This window comes from Myodes glareolus, chromosome X (assembly GCF_982192425.1).
Source record: "Myodes glareolus chromosome X, mMyoGla1.1, whole genome shotgun sequence".
Classification (NCBI taxonomy): Eukaryota; Metazoa; Chordata; class Mammalia; order Rodentia; family Cricetidae; genus Myodes; species Myodes glareolus.
Genome location: NC_142053.1, coordinates 102,488,224 through 102,508,917, shown reverse-complemented (window position 1 = coordinate 102,508,917; position 20,694 = coordinate 102,488,224).

Below are 20,694 nucleotides of genomic sequence, written 5' to 3'. Positions count from 1 at the left end.
TAGTTTTTCTTTTCTATTATAATTTTAGTTTTATTTTGCATACTGACACTCAAAATGTTTGAGATAGTAACCCAAATGCTTGATTTTCTCTTCCTTATTAATTACGGTACTTTTTCTCTGTTTACCACTTACATATTTTTCTGATCAGTACTTTCATTACAATATGGTCACTCTTTTTAACTTGATAAATAATTAAAACATTTGGTATATGGAGGATTTTTAAATACATTGATTTATTTTGGGAAATTAATTTTTGGATATAGGCCAGTTATCAAAACCAGGATAATAAATATATTTTCAGCCTATGACCACACAATAATCCTGAGCTCAGTCAGCAGAGACAAGCTAGTAGTGTTGTCTCACTCACCTATTTATTCTTTCAGATGCAGGTAATCATTGGACAATATACAATCTGTTTAAGATAGACGAATGTGTCTTCTATGTACAATGGGTAGTCAAATTAATGCCTTTAATATCCTACATAGACACAATGAAGTGGTTTTAGGCATTTGAACTTTAATTATACAGTGTTTTTGTTTTTAATCCAGATATTTAGGTAAATTTATATTTAAACAGAACTTTTTCATTTTGTCCAAAACCCAAGTCATATTCTTGTGTTTGGAAAGATCAGACTTTAGACTTTCCTACTTATTTTTGCAGGAAACAGTTTTAGCAAGATTCTAGATAAATCATTTTAGGGAATAATGGCATCTTATCTACTTAATCCCTTTAAATGTGTTCACTTCTTGCTCATTTTTCAACATTGGCACTATCAAATCACTCCAGACACCTCCCCTCATGTTTGATACTTCCTCATAATAATTATCTATTTACTGACTCTGATATATCTATCATGTTGATGAAGCTAAATAATAGAACAGGACAGTTTCTATAAGAAGGAAAATAAGCAATAATGACTGAGGCATCTGTTTTTCTAATCTAGGTGGTACTCATTTGGAGATGTATAATCCTATGAACAAGAAATTTCTAGTGTCTGATAATGTTGCCACATACATTTTTAAAGTAGATTCTGATTTTGAGAGTTTTCAAGTGTCTCTGAATTGTTTTTGAAGAACTCATGTCAATTTCTTTCCTGACATTATACTCATCTGTAAAAACTACTTATTCCTTCTGTTTCTCTCTCAAAGCTGATCTTAAAGGATGGCTGGAGGCTTTAAACTAGTGAGAATTGTCTATTTCACGTACACATAAATTACTCAGATATTTTCTCTCTTATGAGTAAATTAATTATATGTTCAAACTTCTTGGAAGAGGAGCACTATTTTCTTTTGGAATACTGATGTATTTTTAAAAAAGAATAAACTCAAAATGAATTTAAAGGTTAAATAATATTAACTCAATGGTCCAAGACTTTGCGGAGTGATACTAAATTAATTTACAAAGGAAAAGTAATATTCTAATCAGTTTTAGAAAGGGATGGCTAATTTTGACACGATGCAGATGAACAAGGAATAATAAAATATGTTAACATCATGGCATATAATTCTAAATAAAATCTACCATAAAATGTAAGAATATATGCAGTTTTAATTTTTTGATTGTGGAACAGAAGCTGGGTGGGTGGAGATATGTGAAATCTAAATAGAACAGAGAACACACTTTATTATTCATTTTTGTTAGATTGGTGAAAATTACTAAGGAGAATGAATTAAAGCCTGCCAAATAAGCACCAATTCTTTTGGTAAAGATGATGCAATGCTTCATGGGTAATCATATTCTCTATCAGCAAGTACAATGGAATGTCAAGAGAAAGAGGTCACCACTTATCATGTAATTTTGACTAATCATACCTCTCTTAAAAGGAACTTTCCCAAAATTCATTGATAAATATATAAGTTCCTTAAACACACATTGCTTTTCTTTAAATGGTGTTCTATAATAGATAGGCTATGTTAGAGAAACAGTTCTGAGCTTTTGCAATTTTATGCCCACTTATGATGGCTGTCGACCAAGAGGACATATTTAATTTCTTAGTTTGTAGTACCATTCAAGCATTGAGGGAGGTGAGATGTAGTTAACAACAGAAATACTGAAGGAGGTGGTATCTCTCTGGGCTTCTTTTCATTATTTTCCAACATACAAAAATGTTTTATAACAAAACCTGAATGGTTGGCACAATGATTCATGTTCTTTTTGTAAGAAGAAATGGTGTATTTTGTGTTCTTCAATCAAGGAAAGAAAAAAACAAATATTTAACATATTTTGTCCTTTGATTCAATTTTCTATTTTTCATTGACAATTTTGAATTAAAACAGTAAATATTGAATCAAATAGTTAAATAAAAATTATGAGACTGAAGAATTTAAGGTAATTTCTGATCACTAAATCCATTCTGCTACAATAATTATCTAAAAATGAAATAAAAAAATTATATATTATATATAAATATTATACATATTCACATAATAATATATGAAATGACTCATGAAAATATCACAGACCATGTCAGATATTAACAAAATACTGCACGAGTAGGAAAAAAAAATCACAAAGTAGGGTTAATAAAGAAAACTATGGAGAACACTACAAAAACATCAAGAGCCACTCCACATAAAGTGAAAATGTTTGCTTTTCATAGTAATAATATATAAATAAAGAAGAGACACAGTAAAAAATAAGGATATGAGAGATTATCAAGGTTTAATAAAATGATATATGGAGGTAAAAAATTTAAAAAATAATTTTTAAATGTAATGATTTAGATATCAAAATAACTTTTTAAAATTTATATATTTATTAAAAATTTGCACTTCCTCCCCACCTCCCTTGTCCCTCCACCTCTTCTCCTCCTTCACCCTCTCCAACCTAAGAGCAGTCAGGGTTCCCTGCCCTGTGGGAAGTCCAAGGTCCTCCACCCTCCATCCAGGTCTATGAAGGTGAGCAGCCAAAAAACAAGACTCCCAAAAAGCCAGTCCATGCAGAAGAATCAAAACCCATTGCCATTGTTCTTGGCTTCTCAGTCAACCTTCATTGACAGCCACATTCAGAGAGTCCAGTTTGATCACATGTTCCATCAGTCCCAGTCCAGCTGGCCTTGGTGAGCTCCCATTAGATCAGTTTCACCATCTCAGTGGGTGGGTGCACCCCTCCGGTTCTGCCTTCCTTGCTCATGTTCTCCCTCCTTCTGCTCCTCATTTGGACCTTGGGTGCTCAGTCCAATGCTCCAATGTGGGTCTCTGCCTCTATCTCCATCCATCGCCAGATGAAGGTTCTATGGTGATATGCAAGATATTCATCATTAAAGACATCAATATTAATCTGACTACATTGAACCTGATAGAAGAGAAAGTGGGAAGTAGTCTACATAACATGAGCTCAGGAGACCACTTCCTAGGTAGAACTCCAGTAGCAAAGACAATAAGAGCAATAATGAATAAATGGGACCTCTTAAAACTGAGAAGCTTCTGTAAAGCAAAGGACACCGTCAGTAAGAAAAAAGGGCAACCTACTGAATGGGAATAGATCTTCATCAACCCTGCATCAGAGAAAGGTCTGATCTCCAAAATATACAAAGAACTCAAGAAACAAGACACTAAAACTCTAATTAACCCAATTAAAAAATGGGGTACTGAACTGAACAGAGAATTCACAACAGAAGAAATTCAAATGGCCAAAAGACACTTAAGGTCATGCTCAACTGCCTTTGCGACCAGGGAAATGCAAATCGAAACAATTTTGAGATACCATTTTACCCCTATCAGAATACCTGAAATCAAAAGCACCAATGATAGCCTATGCTGGAGAGGATGTGGAGAGAGGGGAACTCTCATTCATTGTTGGTGGGAATGCAAACTTGTGCAGACACTGTGGAAATCAGTGTGGCGGTTTCTCAGGAAACTGGGAGTCAACCTACCTCAGGATCCAGTAATTCCACTGTTGGGAATATACCCAAGAGATGCCCTATCATAGTACAAAAGCATTTGTTCAACTATGTTCAGTGCAGCACTATTTGTAATAGCCAGAACCTGGAAACAACCTAGGTGCCCCTCAATAGAAGAATGGTTTAAAAAGGTGTGGAACATATACATTTTAGAGTTTTACTCAGAGGTATAAAAACAATGACATATTAAATTTTGCACACAAATGGATGGAAATAGAATACACTTTACTGAGTGAGGTAACCCAGACTGACAAAGATGAATATGGGATGTCCTCACTCCTAAGTGGATTCTAGTCGTAATAAAAGGACATTGAGTCTATAATTCGTGATCCTAGAGAAGCTAAATAAGAAGCTGAACCTAAAGAAAATCATATAGTTATCCTCCTGGGTATTGGAAGTAGACAAGATTGCCAGGCAAAACTTGGGTACATGGGTGTGGGTGTGGGGTGGGCGTAAGGGGAGATGGGTAGAGAGAAGGGAGAAGGCTAGGATTCAGGAGAGCTTGGGGAATGGGATAGTTGGAATGAAGGAAGGGTAGATATGGGAGCAGGGAAGTAAATATCTTAACTAAGGGAGCCATTATAGGGCTTGCAAGAGACTTGACTCTAAAGGGGTTTCCAGGTCTAAGGAGATGTCCCCAGCTTGTTCCTTGGGCAGCAGAGGAGAGGGTACCTTGTCAAAATAATTTTAATTGAAACAAATTTCAAAAAAATATTTATTGTTAATCTTGGTTGTCAAGTTGATTAGAAATAAATTTATTTGAGAGTCAAGTCTCTGAACATACTTATGAGAAATTTTCTTGATTAGGTTAACTGAAGTTGGAAAAGCAAATGTAATGGAGGCAGTAAAGTTAAGTAACTATTCAGATATAAGAATTTCAAGGAAAATGCTTTTTATTTTTGCCTATTTGGCCTCATTTCTCACTGGTAAATTCATTTAACATTTTGAGGAATTTATCTCTTCTCTTGCTCTAGCTCCTGCTTCTCTTACCCTTCACTGATATCAAAACCTAGCCTATTGTCCTACCTAAGCAATAGTGAAGAGTGTGCATTAGCTGGTCTTCCAGTGAAATAACATTAAGGACTACCTTAATTGTCATCATAGAACCCTCATCCAGAACCTAAAGGAAGCAGATCCAGAGATCCACAACTAACCACTGGGCCGAGCTCCCGGAGTACAATTGAAGAGAAGGAGTAGTGACAATATGAGCACAGGGGTAATGACCATGATGGGGAACCCCACAGAATCAGATGACCCGAAATTGTGGGAACTAACTGACTTCAAAATGGCAACTAGGTAACCTGCATAGGACGGAACTAGAGTCCCTGAAGGCAGGTGACAATGATGGGGCTTTGGCATTATGTGGAATCTCTGGCAGTGGGACCAGGTTCTAACCCTAGTGTGTGAACTAACTTTATGGATCCCATTCTCTGTGGGGAGATATCTTGTTCATTCTAGGCACTAGGTGGGGTGAGAGCCTTGGTCCTGCCTCAAGGAGGTGATGGTGCAGAGTTAGTTGACTTCCCAGGGGAGGCCTTACCTTCTCTGAGAAGCAGATTAGGGTGGGGTGGGGAGAAGGTGTGGGAGTGGGAAGAGAGGAGGGAATGGAAACTTGGATTGGTATGTAAAAGAATTAATTAATTAGCTTATTTATTTATTAAATTTATTAATTTAAAAAGGCCAGTGACTTTTCCAGGTCTTCAACATCAAATCAGGACTTTTAAGGTATCAAATCTCTTGGATTGAGCGGTTAATGTCCTCTCACAATTGTCCCCCAAAATCAATGGGCATAATTTGGTTCTATGCATGTTCTACTGCTATCAGTACAGAGTCAGGTGAACTTTCACTAGCTCAGTTCAGCTGTTTCTGTGGGTATCACCATCAAGATCTTGACTGTTTTTCTTACATTATCATTCCTTCCTTTCTTGACTGGTCTCCAGAAACTTGGGTCAGTGCTAGGTTGTAGATCTCTGTTTCTCCTTCCATCAGAATGAAAGTTTTATGATAACTAAGGTAGTCATCAATCTGATTACAGAGGAAGGTTAGTTTACATATCCTCTCCACCATTACTTAGAGTCCTAGCTTAGATCTTCCTTGTAGATTCCTGGGAATTTTCCTAGTGCCATGTTTCTCATAAGCCCTTTGATGACTTTCTCAATCAAGATATCTTTTTCCTTGCTCTCCTTTTCTTTTTTCCCCCGTTCTTGAGCATCCCATTTCCTCATGTTCTTCTCCTTCCTCCTTTGTTCCCTTCTCCCTCCCCTTCCACTCTCCCTTCTCCTCCACAATACCCCCAATCTTTTCAGCAGATCTTGTTTGTTTGACTTTCCTAAGGGGATCCATGTATGTCTAGCTTAGGGTAATCCTTGTTACCTAGCTTCTATGGGATTGTGGACTATAGTCTGGTTATACTTTGCTTTACATCTAATATCCACTTTTGAGAGAGTATTTACCATGTTTATTTATCTGGGTCTGGGTTTCCTCACTCAGAATGTTTTTTTCTAGTTTCATCCATTTTCATGCAAATTTCATGATATCATTGCTTTTTTACTGCTAAGTAGTAATTTCCTGTGTAAATGTACCACATTTTCTTTATCTATTCTTCAGTGGTTAGGCACCTAGGTTGTTTCCAGGTTCTAGATTTTATGAACAATGTTGCTATTAGCACAGTTGAGTAAATTTCCTTGTGGTATGCTGGTGTATCTTTTGAGTATATGTCTAAGAGTAGCATCACTGGGTCTTGAGGTAGATTGATTCCCAATTTTCTGAGAAACTGTTACACTAATTTCCAAAGTGTCTGGACAAATTTGCACTCCCACTAGCAATAGAGGAGTTTTCTCCATACCTGAATTCTCTCCTGCATGAGCTATTTTTGGTGCTTTTGACCTCAGCCTTCAGTAGTCTGGTAAGATATAAGATCAACTAAAAAATCAGTAGCCCTCCCATATACAAATGAGAAAGAACTCAGAGAAAGATCCTTCTTAACAATAACTACAAATAACATAAAATATCTTGGGGTAACACTAACCAAAGAATGGAAAAGACATGTTTAACAAGAACTTTAAGTCTTTGAAGAAATAAATTGAGAAAGACAGCAGAAAATGGTCAGATCTCCCATGATCTTAGACAGGTAGGATCAACATAATAAAAAAATGGCAATCCTACAAAAAGCAATCTATAGATTCAATGCAATCCCCATTAAAATCCCAACAAAATTCTTCATAGACCACAAAAGAATAATATTCAGATTCACATGAACAAACAAGAAAACTCAGGATAGTCAAAGCAATACTGCACAAGAAAGGAATTTCCAAAGGCATCATTTTCCCTGATATCAACCTCTATTATAGAACTACAGTCATAAAAACTGCTCGGTATTGGCATAAAATCAGACAGGTGGTCCAGTGGAATTGAATCAAAGACCCAGATATTAATTCATACACCTTTGAACCCCTGATTTTTTTTTACAAAGAAGCTAAAATTGTACAATGGGAAAAAAGAAAGCATCTTCAACAAATGGTGCTGGCATATCTGGATGTCAGTCTATAGAAGCATGCAGATAGATTCATATCTATCCCTATGCAAAAAAAACTCAAGTCCAAATGGATTAATGACCTCAACATAAATCCAACCACACTTAACCTGATAGGAGAGAAACTGAAAGTAGCCTTCAATGCATGGGCACAGAAAACAACTTCCTAAATATAATCCCAGTAACACAGACCCTGAGAGCAACAATAAATAAATGGGACCTCCTGAAACTGAGAAGCTTTTCTAAAGCAAAGGACAACAAGGCAACCTACTAAATGGGAAAAATTTTCATCAACCTCATATCAGACAGTGAACTGATCTCCAAAATATACAAATAACTCAAGAAATTAGACATCAAAATTCCAAATAATCCAATTAAAAAATAGGGTGCAGATTTAAACAGAGACTTCACAGTAGAATCTCAAATGACTGAAAGATACTTAAGGAAATGTTCAATGTCCTTAGTCATCAGGGAAATGTAAATCAAAATCATTGAGATAACATCTTCTACTTATCACAATGGTTTAGATAAAAAAAGAACAATGATACATTATGCTGAGAGGATGCAGAGTAAGAAGATGCTCCTCCATTGATAGTGGGAATGCAAACTTGGACAACAACTTTGGAAATCAGTACAGTTGTTTCTAAGAAAATAGGGAATCAACCTGCCTCAAAACTTAGCAATACTATTCTTAGGCATATACCCAAAAAATGCTTCATCATGCTACATGGGCATTGTTCAACTATGTTCATAGCTTCAATAGTTGAAATAGCCAGAACTTGGAAGCAACCTAGATGCCCCTCAACTGAAGAACAGATAAAGAAAATGTGGTACATCTACACAATTGAGTGACACTCAATGATAAAAATTAATGACATCTTAAAATTTGCATGCAAACGGATGGAACTACAAGAAAAACCCTCCTGAGTGAGATAACCAAAACCCAGAAAGATGAGCATGGTATGTACTCACTCATAAGTGCATACTAGCTCTAATGCAAAGGGTAATGAGCCTACAGTCAATGACTTCAGAGAAGCTAAGTAACAAGAGAACCCTAAGGGAAACATATATTGATTCCCCTTGGAAAGGAAAATAGACAGTATCTTCTGCAAAAAATGGGAGAATTGGGGGGTTGGAGAAAAGGGAGGGAAGAAGGGGAGGAAGAGGGGAACAATGGAAGGAAAAGGAGAACTTGAGAAAACAGGATGATCGAGATGAGGGAAGGACACAGAGAACAAGGAAAGAGATATCATGATTGAGGGAACCATTATGGAGCTTGAGAAATTCCCAAAAATCCACAAGGATGACCCCAGATAAGACCCTAAGTAATAGTGAAGAAGGTGTCTGAATTTTCCTTGTTCTGTAGTCAGATTGATGACTTTCTTAAATGTTATCATAGTACCTTCATCCAGCAACTGATGGAAGCAGTAGTAGAGATCTTCAGCAGCACACTGAGCTGAGCTCCCAAAGTCCAGTCAAAGAGTGGGAGAAGTGAGAATATGAGCAAAGAGATCAAGGCCCTGAAACATCTTACCTTAACTAATCAGAACCCTCCAACTCCAGGCTGGCAGGAAGGGAAACAGTATAGGATCAAACTAGGCATTCTGAATGTGGGTGAGAGTTGTGTGGCTGGGGCAGACTGGGGTCACTGGCAGTGACATCAGAATTTAACCCTACTGCTTGTATTAACTTTTTGGAACCCATGCTCTTTGGAGGGATTCCTTGCTCAGCCTAGTTATAGTGGGGCGAGCTTTGGTCCTGCCTCAAAACAATTTGCTAGACTGTGCTGACTCCCCAAGGGAAGCCTTACCCTCTCTGAGGAGTGGATGAGGGTGGGATGGAAGTAAAGTTGGAGGTAGTGGGAAGACTAGGAAAAGGAGTAGGAACTTGGATTGATATGTAAAATGTGAAAATGTCATTTTAAAATAAATAAATAAATAAATAAAAAGTCATCCACCATGATCAAATTTGCTTCATCCCAGAGATGCAGGGATGGTTCACCATCTTAAAATCTATCAATGTAACCCACCTTACAAATATTCAGAAAGAAAAAAATATGATTATTTCTTTAGGTGCTGAAAAAGCATTTGATGGAATTTACTATCCCTTCAAGATAAAGTTCTTGGAGATATCAGGAATACAAGGAACTTATCTAAACATAATAGAAGCAATATACAGCAAGCCTCAAGCTCACATCAAATTGTTGTTTATTTTCTTGGTGGGGCATTATGACAAGGATGAGATGGGACTACTAAGGATTTGAAGAGTGTTTATTTTACTACTAATTCGGTTTTTGGATTATTTTCTCCTTTTTTGTTTAGCATTTAATTCTTTATATACTGTAGGTAATAACACCCTTTTCAGAAGACTAGTTGACAAATACTTTCAGTTCATAATAAAACCCTGTAATTTTAAAATGAATATGGGTTAGCAAAAATTAACTTTAAAATAAAACATTTTTTCACACAAAAATAAATGAATGTTTGTTAATTCTTAGTAACAAAACTTAGGTATCAAATAGATTTTTGATCCTGTTCTCAGTAAGAAAAGTTGAAAAAATATAATAATTATAAATTAATGTGGTAAGTTATGGGAATTCAAAAAGCAAAAGACTAGTTAATACTCATTTATTTTCTGTGAAAAAGAAAAGAATGTGCAGAGACAAGAAAAACTGTTATTCAATGAATCAAAGTCAAAAAATGAAACATGGTAAGCAGAAAGGAAATAAATGGTTGGAAAATGCTATAGATGTAGATAGATTTCATGTAATTTGCAGGCTTTGGATCTTTGATAAGAATGTGGGTAAACTGCTCTGTGATGAGATGTTGAGCTGAAATTCAAATAGGCATATAGAGGAAATAAGGAGCTTAAGTGTCTAGAAAGTGGTAATTCTGATTATATGTTTTATGTTCTTCAACTAGTTCATAGGCTATTCATTTATTAAGAGATGTTATGATTAAATTATATGTTTGAAGAGTGTTAAAGACTTTCAATGCATTCCACAGTCACAATGAAAAAAGATCCAACAAGAAGTACATATTCTTATTATTGAGGAGCAGTTAAGAAGCACTTGGGTTTAGAAAACATTAATTTGTAGTGGGTTTTCTAAGCCAATAATAACATTTTGCAAATCAATTTCTGAAAACAAAAACTTGAGAACTGGCATGACAGATTGGATAGAACACAGCATGAAGCTCTCTATGTAAGAAATAGAACCTTAAGAATTTATAAATAGTGCTTGCTTTCATTGCTATTCCAATTATATTGATCATAGCTTTACAGTTTACCAACAACAGATATGGAAGTCTTTCTGAATATAACATAAAGCTAAGACAAAATTTGAATGTTGTTGTTATACAAATTTAAATAACAGAAACAAAATAAATCCCCTCTAAGCAATGTTTAACAAATATCCCCCTCTCTGCTAAATAGGATCACTGTGCTTCCTCCCCTAAAATATGCCTAGTGTTTCTCAATTTCTTCTTCTACACAGACCAAATGGTTCCTGATTTCTATAATAATACCACAAATTCTTATTGGGTTATATTTTCCCTTGCTTAATTCCCCATGTAGTAGTAATATACTTACCTGGACTGATAACAGATAATTATAGTGACTCTTTATTTGAGGGCACTAACAGAGGACATAAAATTAAGCACTCCCATCATTAAAAAGATATTCATGTGTGCCTCGTGGAAAAGCAAAATTAAAACTAATATTAAGCTGATATACTGATAGAATATGGGGCCTGAAACAAAAATAATGTTGTGAAGGTGAGATATGGGTGAATTTAGTTGGAGGGGAAATAACACATGTATATAATCATATTACATTATATAAATATAAAGAGTCTTAAAGAACAGCTCAAGATAGTGGCTTCTATATATGATAGAAACTCCACCAATGGTGGTGTGGGAGATACTTTTGTCTATGTGCTGCTTTCATTGGATAATGAATAAAGAAACTGCCTTGGCCTGTTGATAGGGTAGAACTTAGGTGGGTGGGGAGATGGAACTGAATGCTGGGTGAATGAATGGTGGAGTCAGAGAGAAGCCATGGATCTTCCACCTAAGGCAGACACCAGTTAGAATCTTTGCTAGTAAGCCACTGCCATGTGGCAATATACAGATTAATAGAAATGGGTTAAATCAAAATGTGAGAGAGAATTAGTCAATGAGAAGCTAGAGCTAATGGGCCAAGCAGTAATTTAATTAACACAGTTTCCATGTGGCTATTTCGGGGCTAAGATAGCCAGGCTGCCAGGACAAAAAAAGCAGCCTGGCTCTTCTTGCAACACCCATGGTACTAATTCATGTGCATTTTTTCATTTATTATAGTAATTTTGAAGAAGTTAGAAGGTAATATGTCTGAATTGATTCTCTTTTTCAACCATGTGGGTCCTAGAGATTGTATTCAGATCATCAACATCAGGCTCTGTGGAAAGCACTCATAAATGAGCCATCTGGCTTGTCTGTAGTGACAATTCGTAGGAATGAAACAAATATCAAGAACATTAAGGTTTCTGATACTGCACTCATTGACATTTTAAATGGGTCTGTTTTTCAGGTTGAGGAATGATACCCCCATTTTTTTTTTTGTTTAAGGAGGAATATTTGACTGACATGTGAAAAATGATCAATTACACGATATAATTTTTTTGTATTGGAGGCTATGGCACTGAAAATGAAAATGACCACTTAGACTCAGGTATGTGAAAACATGGTCCTCAATTGATGGCACTGTTAGAAGCACTATGGACAGATACAGCCTTACTCTATGTAGTAAGGTCACTACAGTTAGGTTTTCAGAATTTACAGCTTAGTTCTACTTCCAGTTTGTTCTTTTTCCTTTGTGTTTGCAGTTGAAGATGTGATCTCTTACCTTATTGTTTCTGTGATCTGCTGCCAAGCCTCCCCATCAGAAAGAACTCTTATTCCTCTGGAAACATAAGGCAAAATAAACTCCCTCTTCCCAATGTTACTTTATTCATAGCGGTTTTTTTTCACAGTAGCAGAAAAGCAACAAATACAGAAGAAATTTATTTTCTATTTTAAAGTTAATGAGTATGACAGATGGAAACTATGCATAAATATGTATGCATATACACATATATTTATATATGTATGTGTGTGTATAATTCATTAAAATGTGTAGTATATCATAATTTTCATAAAGAATTTTATTCTTCTATTCTATATTCTGATTCCTGATTCACTTTATATAATTTTCTGTTAAAAGTCTTCTGGAACTATGAGTGAAATGACAAACAAGATGTGAATATTTTCTGAATCTGAAGAAAGATTGATATTTTAATGTCTAATCAAAATGCCTTAGGGTCTGAAGCAAAAGTACTAACATAACATAAAATATACCATTAAACATATTTCCACATTCAGTATGCCCTAATGTTGCACAAATTCTAAATCTTGAAGCAAACTGTTAGTATTCTGTTACTGAAATCTTTTTTCTACTTTTTGATTTGTTTCAAAGGCAAATTTTATCAAGTTATTATGAAGTTCTTATATTTCTAAAACTCTGTTAACACATTCAAAGTTGAATACAGTGTAAAATTTGTCCTCTACTGGAAATTGTCTACAGCTGTGCTGAACAAAAGAAATTGAGTTATCAAATGGGAGAATATTAATTTAATGCAAATAAATTAAACTGTGTGTTGTGTTATGGCAATATGATTTTGAGATTTGTAGTTCAAAGGTTAAAAATCACTAGTTCCAAAAATATTAAATCATAGGGTAACAAATATGGTAATTTCATATCTGTTAAGAGACAAAGTTATATTTATTTGAAAATTACTATTTGTAAATATATGCCATAATTTACTGCTGATTTAATGAAATATATCACATTTCAATTAAAATATTTGAGTGCATCTTATCAAAAACAGTCTACAAAATATCCATTGTGTTTTCTCATAAAAATCTACTTAGAACATTGCAAATGCTATTTATATAATTGTTACTGTTTCTGTAACTCTAAAACTATTTGAATCTTGTTTCAACTAGTGATACAACTATAATGTGGAATGCTTAAAAGTTTTATATTTCAAAGGACAGAGAAAAACTTTATTTCTAATTGAAGATTAGTGCTGCCAAGCCACCCCACTATAGTGGAATCTTATTTCTAAACTATTTTTCTTTAGTTCCCTTAGTCATGGTGATTTACAACAGTGACAGAAAAACAGCTAACACAGAGGCAATTTATTTTCTATTTTAAGGTTAATGAGAGCAACAGATGGTAGCTATAAATATGATTTACTAAAAATCCAGCACACCTCCAGAAAGCGAAGACTAGTTGTTAGTCAATTTTTTGATTCTCTACAATGACCTTATTCATGTACAGCACCAACAATGTTTTCATTATTTGTATCTGTTACATGAAAACAAATCCTCTTTTGATCTAGGTGTACTCTGTCAGACATTTCATTAACTGAATAGACTAGAAAACCACAAAAAGTGATGAGGCTGATACATAAAGACAAAACCAAACAAAAATATACAAAGAATCACATGCTGCATTAAATAAGAGTACTAAGATAAGGGCAAATATACAGAAGGCAGAATCAGTGTACTTGGTAGGTAGAAAGAAGTCATGAAGTCTTATTATTAGCAACAAACAGTAAAAATTCTTATTAATCTTTCGAAGCACAGAAACTGTTTCCTTTAGCATAAGCTAAATGACAGAATTCAAGAATATTTCATAATTTGGGGAACAGAAGACAGTGACAAGAGAAGTAATTCTACACTATCTTATTCAATACCAACAATATTCATAAATATATAGACACACTTGACACTGCAGACCTAGATAGGAAATTCTATCTTCTGAAACAATTAAGAATCAACATCAAAGAATAATATATGTGGGATGCACTGAAAGCTTGACTAGAAATTATCTTATGCCTTGACTATTAAAACAAGAAGTGAGTTTTTCCTCTTAAGAAAAGAATACCTTTATCTATTAGCTTCTATTTAATAAATTATGACTAAAATGATACAGCACGATATCTAAGACAAAGTGTGGAAATGTAATACAGTTTCCCTTTGGTGTTCTCCGTATTTTTCAAGATGCTTGCTGTGGAAACTTAAGTTATGTGAAGAGATCATATGAAGGTATTTTCAGATGGCAGCTTTTGCTAAAATCACGAATGAGCTACCAATCATGTATGAAAGAAATGCTTGAAAGTGATTACAGTCCCTTTCACTCTCAAACTATATGAAAAAAAGAGAACAAGGACTCTAAGTACAGTCAATACTTACTAAAGAGCAAAAAGCATTTATATTACTTTGGTGTTAATAATTGAATCTGGGGCCCTGCACATGCTCTATAATAGAATATTGATTGAAACTTGTATTACATAATAGATGATTGAAACAATTGGTCATTTCCAAAAGTAGTAGTCTAGTGAGGTAAGAATGGGGAACATCCCAGCTACCCTCATATGCCCCAGGGATTAAAATAACTCTTGAATGTCCACTACACAACTAAATTCAATTCATGACTGATAGCAGGTGATCACAAAAATAGTGATATGGTTTATATAATATTTATTAAATATGTAGTGAAGTAACATTTATATAATCTAAGAAATTGTAATCTAAAGAGTAAAAATTTTCTTTATTTTCTTGCTTGTATCCAGGGCCACCTGAAAGAAGGTGTAGCTTGAGTATCTGGCCTAACTATTATAACTTTGAGACAGGTATAGACTTTTACTAGACATATACGTCAATCTTATATGGAATTGAGCACTAAATGATTTCTAATTATATATAAGCATTTACTCCATATTTTCCCAGAAAATATGAAGATTCTTGGAAAGATATATTCATTAATGTTAAAAATTAGCATGTATTTAAAATATGACAAATTTGTCCCTAGACTTTTTACAACTAAAACAAAATTGTCACGTAGACAGTTTCTCGACTTCAGGGTTCAGTGGTTATTTTTTTAAAAAAAATGCTTGTTTTTTTCCAACCTCTATTATAAGATTTAAAGTATCACTTTTATAAAGAAAAATTCTGTGTTTATTTATTTTCATGTTACTACAATAGTCCATAGAATTTAATAAGATTATTTCATTAAGGTGGTACTCTATTTTTATATAGAAGAATGTCAAGGAAGACTTTAGTATAATGTGAATGTAATCTAGGCACCAACTCTTCTCTTATTAAAATCTAAGAATTTACTTAAAAAACCCACAAAGGGTGTGTAACAAATACCTTTCAAATTATACACCTGAAATTTCTTTTTTAACATTTTCATAGGCAAAAAACACTAAATAGAAGAGAGGGTGAGACTGTTTCCTTTGGTAACTGTCTAGAATATACCTGTTAATATTAGTATAAGATAATAGACAATATCAATAGTGATTTCAGGTTATAAGTTCAAAATAATTTGTAAATATATGAGGAAATATTTTCAAATAAAAAGACATTCTCTCTTACTTTGCTTTACTTGTTGTTGTAATAAAAAATACCTTGATAAAAGCAATTTAAGGGAGAAAGAGTTGATGTAGACTTGCAGTTCAAAGTTTCATTATGGTAAGGGAGTCAAGGCATCCAATGCTTGAGGTGCATGGACACCTTGAATATTTGGTCAGAATGAAGAGTGTATTGAAGGTTGTTGTTCAACTTACTCTTTTTATTTTATACATTCTAAGATTCCAACTCAGGAAATGATGCTTTCCAGTATTAAGATGGGTCTTCTTTCCCACTCATTTAACATAGTCAACATAATTCTTCTCAAACAAACCTAAAATCTAAGATGTGCCTCACAGATGTGCCTGGAAGACACAAACACTCGTTTATGGGAATGAGTATATTGAGAATGGTATGGCTTCCTTCACTGGACAATATTGAATAAAAAACACACCAAAAATACATCACAATCTTTTGGTTGGGTTTCATGGTTCCAGGCACTTGGTTATTATCACTACCTAAATTTTCATTTGTCTTACAAAGCTCAGATATCACTTTCTTATTAAGAAAAAAAAATATTTCAGTGTAACTATAATGTCTGTAGCAAGTCTCAATTCTCACTACAAATTATTTTTTTGGCATTTTATTTATTAAGAATATATTCTTATATTCTATAGAAAAATGCTTTTGGTCACGTAATTATACTCATTCAAGTGAATAGAGTCAAATAATAGAAGTATATTTTATTCTAAGTCTGTGGAATCTTCTGGGGCTTTACAGGTTTACCTCGGTCAGCCAGAAGATGGATGTTGCCAAAAGACCTGCCCTCAATGACCATGGAAGACCCTGGGGTGGCTGTCTAGGTAGCCAATCAAGTAAGTCCCTGTCATTTTAAACCGTTAACTCATGTAAAATTTATCTTTCTCAAGAACTCTGATGCAGTTTGAAGACTTTGCCAACTTGACAGTAGAAACCAAGGTTTAAGCTGCCTTCTCAATGTTCTGTTTAAAATTCATGTCACTCTCCTAGAGCCAATACTAAGTCTATCCACAATTCACCTCATTATCAAACTCAAAAATGAGATAAACTCACAAAACAGATTTCATAATAACTTCTTACCGTTTCTTTGTTTAAAGAACCCTACTTTAACAAGATATTTTAAGGTGCAAAACTTAAGGTAAGAGGATCAAGAGTGACTTAGGGTAAGAAGTTATTTTAAGGTATGCAAATATAAGTTATTCAGGTGTGTACATGCAAGTTAAAAATGTCTGAGGAGAAGAATGTTTCAGGTTATAAGAAAGTGACGTAAGGAGTGTAAATGCGAGTTATAAAGGGCTGAGGATAAAAAGCTTAAGTGAGGACAAAGGCAAGTGATTTCAGAATTTGAGAGAATAAAATATGTTCCAGATTTCTCTGTCTCATTATGCTGTTATATTAAGACTCCAAAAAACTTAACATTAGTAAATAAATTTATAATAAGCTTTTAATCTACCTCTGGCAGAGTACTATCACTATCATCATAACCATAACCTCAAGATTCTGAATTCACTTTGATTGATTTCTGACTGTAGACTGCAAAGATGCTTTTCATTGTACAAAACCATCTGTCACAGTTTCCTGGCATGAGTATAGTGCTGTTTCTTATGTTTCTAAAACTTAGGTTTCCATAAATTCAAAGAATTTTTGTAATTTCAATGAAGTTGACTTGGATTCAACTCAGACATTTCAGATGTATCCCTCCCTTCCTAAGCAGCCTAAGTATCCCTACCTTTCCCTGGTCTTGACACATCCCTTCCTCAATTACTAGGACATAAGAAATATTTTATTTAACTTAAAATTTTCCTCTGCTCTGCCAGCATCGTTCCAGGTCCAAGAGGCACCAGAAGGTTTTACATAGTATGAACAGCACTGAAACAACCAGATGCCATATGATGTGGTCATCACCCCAGCTCTCTCGCATTCTTCCAAAGATGGTCAGTGCACAAGATCAGTAGGAAGTAGTCTTGAGAACTCATTGCCCTCCTTTCCTTAACCTGCCATGCCTAACTGCTCATCTTTTTTTTAATGAATGGAGAAGAATTTTAGCATCCAGACAAATGTGGCTCCATTCCTTGAGGACATGACAAAATGTTCATAATACCCTGCTTCATGCCCGCATGCAGGACAGGTAATATCCTATTTCTTTAAAAGGTGAAACCCTGACTGCTTCTCTCTCCTATTCTTCCTCTTCCTCATTTTTTCTTTGCATCTCTCTATCTCTCTCTCTTTCTTTATCCCTTTCTCTCTTTCCTTTCATCTCTTTCCTTCCCCCACTCCCTTTATCTCAATAAAATTCCCTACTTAATCTCTATCTGTATGGCATATTTGTCTCTCACCTGCCATAAGGCTTCTGGGCTCTAATCTGGACCTTCCCATGCAGAATCATTACAGGATAAGCATAAAGAAAATGGAAAAAGTGTCTTCCATGCTAGATTAGAATTGAACAAATCATGATAAACTCATTTTAGCTTTATAAAATACAGATGGATATGAATGCACCAAATTTTTTTCAATAGTTATTTTACTATATATCCTTTTCATACAATATATTCTTATATCATTTCTTCTTTGCCAACTCCTTCAAGAGCTTCTTTCCTTCACCTCCAATCCACAACCACACCCTTTCTGTCTCTCCTTAGAATACAACCAGGAATCTAGATAATAACATTAAAATAGGATAAATAAAAGAATACGACAAAACAAGCAATTCCAAAGAAAAGCACAAGAAACATGAAGAGACACAGAAATTAACACATTCTCACACATAGGTGTTTCATAAAAAGAACACAAGTAGAAAGCATAATATATACACAAAGGAATAGGAAGGGTAAAAGTCCAAAAATCCCATTCTGTAAGACAACACCCATTCTTGACAATGATTGTATGGCCAAGAACCTGAGACTAGATTGGCCAGGGACATAGAATAACCCCAAATACTAATACTACTCTTCTAAATAAGGTAGCAATAAAATGACTCTTTTATGCTGCTACAATCATAGATTGGTATCTTATTCAGCTATCATCAGAAAGACTTTCTCTTGTAGCAGGCAGGAACAAGTACAGAGACAGATTCACAGCCAAACAATGTTCAGTGAGTCAGAGACCTTGAAATACTCAGTCCTTAATGGGATGTCTTTATCAAATCCTTCCAATCCGGGCTCAAGAGATCTTATGGAAGAGGAGGTCAGAAGAATGTGAGAGCTAATGTGGACAAAGGACACTTTGGGAGCAAAGCATTATAAACAGAGCAAGAACAATGTGTATGTGAAATCATTGAGACAGTGACAGCATGGATAGGGCCTCCGCAAGTCTGTGCCAGATGGGGAGAGGAGAAGTAGACAAAAGTCTTTTTCCTAACCCAGAAGACATTTTCAAATGATAGCCACTCACAAATGAAAAAATAGGTTTCTCTAACAGAGTCTCACTGGACACATACTATTCTTAAGGATAGGCCTCATAACAGTAAATGATCAACACAAAACAAACTCAATAGTGTCTTTTTAGGTTTCTTTTACATGTATGAGTGGTTTTAACTTGCATATATCTATGTGCACTACATATTTGTATACTGGTCCCTAAGGTCAAAAGAGAACGTTAAGTCCCCTGGTAGTGGAGTTACAGACAGTTTTGAACTTCCATGTGGGTGCCGGGAGCACAATTCATGCAAGAACCAAGTGTTGCAACCTTTCAACCTAAGTTTTTAAATGGTTTAGAACACATACATAATTTTTTATCTTTATTAAGCAAGATAGAGTATAATCAAGAATACTCTGCATTGACAAACTCATTTGACAATATTCTTAAGTAATGTAACGAGTACTTCTTAAAGAAGTGACTGGAGAAGAGACTATATCAAGTGAGTCTGACAAAGAAATTTAATAAATACAATGTTCCACAAACAAAAGGATAAAAGCTTATCAGAGAACCAAAGCAAACAATCTAAGAATATTCCTGTTGTTTAACAATTATTGATCATAATAAATCTATTTTTCCCCAAGTTTCTTCTGTCAGATATTTTGTCAGAATAAGAAAAATATTTAATACCATGCTCAGCCATCAAAGGAAGGTAAACTAGAAACACATACACAAATGAGTGAAACATTAAATAGATATGAATGTATCCATTCCAATATAAATGTATGATCAAATAGTTACATGAAGGAGTGGTATTGGAAAACATCTGATATGGAAGAATAATTTAGCTAGATCTCAGTCATCAAGGAATTTGAATTTACCATCTCACCCTTTGAATGAAGATTGCAACAATTTTCTTCCCAAAAGAACCGTGGCAAAAAACAAATGGAATGGGATAATTTCGCCAATACAAGCAGGGCACATGTACATCTCAATTCCACTCTTTGTGTCAGTCTCCACTTTTTCCATAGCTAACCCTATTCATAGGGCCTATGGTAATAATGTGTCTCCTTTGGACTGGTGGTAATAATATTTCTAATTTTTCTGCTAGCACTTTGACTCCTCCTCTTTTTACAGAAGCACATCCACAAGGTTTAATGACAGGTCAAACACCAAATATTCCTACACCATTTTGTCTCTATGCCTACAACCCATCTACTGCCAACATCTGCTCCCATTCAAGTCCTGACACAATTGCAAATAGTAGGTTTGAGTTGACAACCTATATCCAAGATATCATAGTGTTAAGCTGGAGTTTCTGGACAAAAATATGTCCACCAATTCCCCTTCCAACCAGAATTTGGTTCTTGTAGAATTCTGTAAACTGGATAAAGATATTTTCACAAAATTCCCATACTTACAAAAGCCCACACAAA